The sequence below is a fragment of the Coffea eugenioides genome, chromosome 5, assembly GCF_003713205.1.
Source record: "Coffea eugenioides isolate CCC68of chromosome 5, Ceug_1.0, whole genome shotgun sequence".
In the NCBI taxonomy this organism is placed as follows: domain Eukaryota; kingdom Viridiplantae; phylum Streptophyta; class Magnoliopsida; order Gentianales; family Rubiaceae; genus Coffea; species Coffea eugenioides.
In genome coordinates, this window is record NC_040039.1 from 45,825,868 (window position 1) to 45,829,187 (window position 3,320).

The following is a 3,320-nucleotide window of genomic DNA, read 5'->3' on the forward strand; positions in this document are numbered from 1 at the left end:
TTGTCTTTTTATTCTTGATTGTTCATGCTGGAAATTTTTGGGATCGATTATGGCTTCAATCGAGTAGAGCATCAATGACTTTTTTTACACCCGCCAGTCGTTTGATAAATTGTCCAACCGAATATTATGTTTGGAAGATGACTTGTCTGCGTCTTTGTGAGGAAGATAGATAAGTCGGCAAGTTTGATTCCTTGCGTTTGAGAAACCTTGATTGTGCTTATTTCTCTTTTTGTACGAACTCAAATCAATGTTAGGAGAGGGACTTTTTGTTTTGTATTGAGTTTTGGAATGGCTTCGACTGCAATGAAGAACGGAAATGGCTTCTGAGCATCGCGAGGAAGACGAAACTGGGTTGGAAAATATTTATGAATTCGCAGTTTGACCCCTGACCTTTGGTGAAATTATATTAAAGCCTGTGTAACTTCCAGATCTCGTTCAATTAAGTCATGATTGAGACATAAGTTGACCCCTGGACTTTGCTTTTCTTTAATTCGACCCCAAAACCTTCATAAGTCCTTCAATTAGGTCCTTAATTTTGTTGAGTTTGAACCTCTCACATTTTTCCTTATTCTGCTATGGCCCAAAACTTGGAATGATCTAACTTGTTTTGTTTTTTTTTTGGTTTTAATTCACTCTTACATGTTTTATGTGACTTTCTTGGGTAGATTATTTATGGGTTTTAGAGTACAATTAGATCTTAATAATTTTTGGCTAGTTTAATTTTTCGATGGGTTTTGTAAGAAAATAAAGATTGGGTCAAGAATTATGTTTGTTTGGGTCTAACAAATGGGTTTTGATTGCTTTTGCTTGGATTTTGATATAGCATTGGATAGCCAAAGCCCTTGCATTATTCGGTTGGGCTGAAGGGTTAAAGCCCATCAGTCTTGTTGGATCATCTGGGTTTACGTGGCAAATGAACGCCCTCCTTTCAGAGCTCCACCGAAGCTTTATGCTCATAAGCTCAGGGAGTAAGCCCTCAAGTTTCTTTTCACTGAAATTTTCACATTTGATTCAGGAGAATGTGATGATCTATGACTTGTACATACGAATTTGCATGACCATCTAGTCCATTGCATGGTTTGAATGGATATTACTTGTAATATGATTGGAAGATGTTTCTCTTAATACTGTAAGGATCGAGGTTTGTACTCCTGTATCTTTTCTTAGTTTTCACGTGTGTTGCTTCTGTAACTGTGGAATTGACATGCAAGTCTGTTATCAATAGCAAGATAATTAAATACTTGTGAAAGCATTTTACCTTTACTCCCAAAGTGTAACTACCCTGACATATGTGGATTGGAGTATGAAGATTAAAAATGATGACCAGACGAATGGGAATCAACAAAGTAGTTCCTTGTTTGTGATTTAGGCATATTATTTTTTTAAAAGTCTGGACAAGGGTTTTATATGAATTGATGTAGTTTGTTTAGTGTTGAATATTGTTTATCAGTTCGAAATTGAGTAATCGGATATAAGGTCTTGTTTGGTGGAATTTAGAAAGGTATGTGCTGGTGCTGATGTTTTTGAGAATCTTTTGAGAATCTTGCCTTGGTTGCTATCCACTTAAAACAGTACATCTTGATCTCCTAATTTTCTGGATTTTCTAAAATACACAAAATTCTGACTACTTGCTGTACGATGTAGCTCAAGTCAATTTCGGAAAATCCAATAGAGCAATTAAATGTTATTTTCATTTGTGAATAAGTTACATGTATCCTTGGTTCTTAACTAAGACACCTGGTATTACTTGAATGGTTTAGCATTGTGGATTATGGGGGTTGATATTGCAATTCAGGTGTATGGCTTGCTAACAGGTTGATTGAAGACTGCTGGAAAGACAACCCATCGGAAAGACCAACTTTTAGGCAAATAATTTCCGAGTTGGAGGGTATTGATAGCCATCTCATTCGTGGAAAGCGTTGGAAGGTTCGATACTCTCACTCTCTCTCTCTCCCTCTCACATTTATCCTGTCCTGCCTCATGCCAGTAGATTCTGCTTTGCATGTCTATGAGCTTTTTGGGTATAATATCCAACTGATAGATGGATAAAAGTACACTGCTGTAATCCATAATATGTTCTATTCTGTTTTCTTCATGATTTGTAACGTCCATATTTATTGGCAAGTTACATTTCCTTGCGTAGATAAATGGTTTTCCTATGATTTTGGAGTTTTATGTTTGAACTTGTTCCCTCTATTGCTACTGTTGCACTTTTGTTTTGAAAATTAAAGCACAGTGACCCAGGATTACTATCTCTAAATCCTTGCAGGTGAAGGCGCTCAAGTGCTTCCAAAACCTTGAAGCCATCCTTAAATTGGATCATTCTAATTCAAAAAACCGGTCCTCCCGTTCAAATCTCTCCTCCATTGGGTGACGCACACAAGCCAATTGTTCCCACCATCTGTGCGCTTATATAGCCTTCAATCTTTGACGTCTAAATTCTCTCGTTCAAGTAACAAGAATTTACTTGTGATTTTGCCCTTTTGTGATTTTGCCTTTATATTGTTTCGGACTACCATTTGTACAAATAGTACATGCTTACTGACTATGTACAGCCATATTGAACGACTTTGGACCATAGTTCTTGCCGCAGCCATCAACATAGAAGCTTTTGCCTTGCTTAATGCAGTTGTTCAAGTATGACCATCCACTACTGTTTTTCAACTGAAGGAAGGGTTGCACAATAATTATCGAGCTAACCTAATAAAGCTGTTCAAAAGCCTACTGCACTCTAGCAAATTCGTTCAGGGTTGTTGAAATAATTTCACTTAGAGCTGTAACTTTAGAAAATACCACCGCAACAAAAAAGTTCCCAAGTGCTCTTCGTATTTATCGAGGTTACAGAAGATTGGAATGCAGAGTGACTTGCTACCTCTTTACTAGAGCAGACATCTAAATTCTGGCTATCCCACGGGTTCAGGGTATCCAGTTATCTCGTCAATGGTTCCTGCATATTCCCAAATCTTTCTACAAACTGAGAACATTATACAAGTTCTAATAATAAAAAAAAATCCCACGTGCTAGCCTGCTAGGAAACTGACATATTGAAGATGCGACTTAGTCAGGACAACAAATTCCAAAGATTTCATGGCCAGCAAGTTTGATGCTGTAGGTACGCCCCCTGTTTTTATGAGAATTGCGAAACAGCCAAATAGGCAGGAGAGCATATTAGCCGTCCTACTTCACGGTACAGTACCTCAGCAGCGTTTCATGGAGATTGGGCTAGATGTCGTTATGATTTAGATAGCCTAATAAATGAAAATTTGCAACGCCTTCAAAAGAATGACAATTCTTGCAAATATGAGTGAAATCGTATCATT

General features: G+C 37.5%; 1 long non-coding RNA gene across 1 annotated transcript; it reads left to right on the forward strand.

Moving 5' to 3' along the window:
- Positions 1-903: 903 nt before the first annotated feature.
- Positions 904-2,624, forward strand: LOC113772013. The gene is made up of 3 exons (XR_003468460.1): positions 904-968; positions 1,815-1,926; positions 2,270-2,624. It is a non-coding gene; the product is annotated as an uncharacterized LOC113772013 (long non-coding RNA).
- Positions 2,625-3,320: the final 696 nt, after the last annotated feature.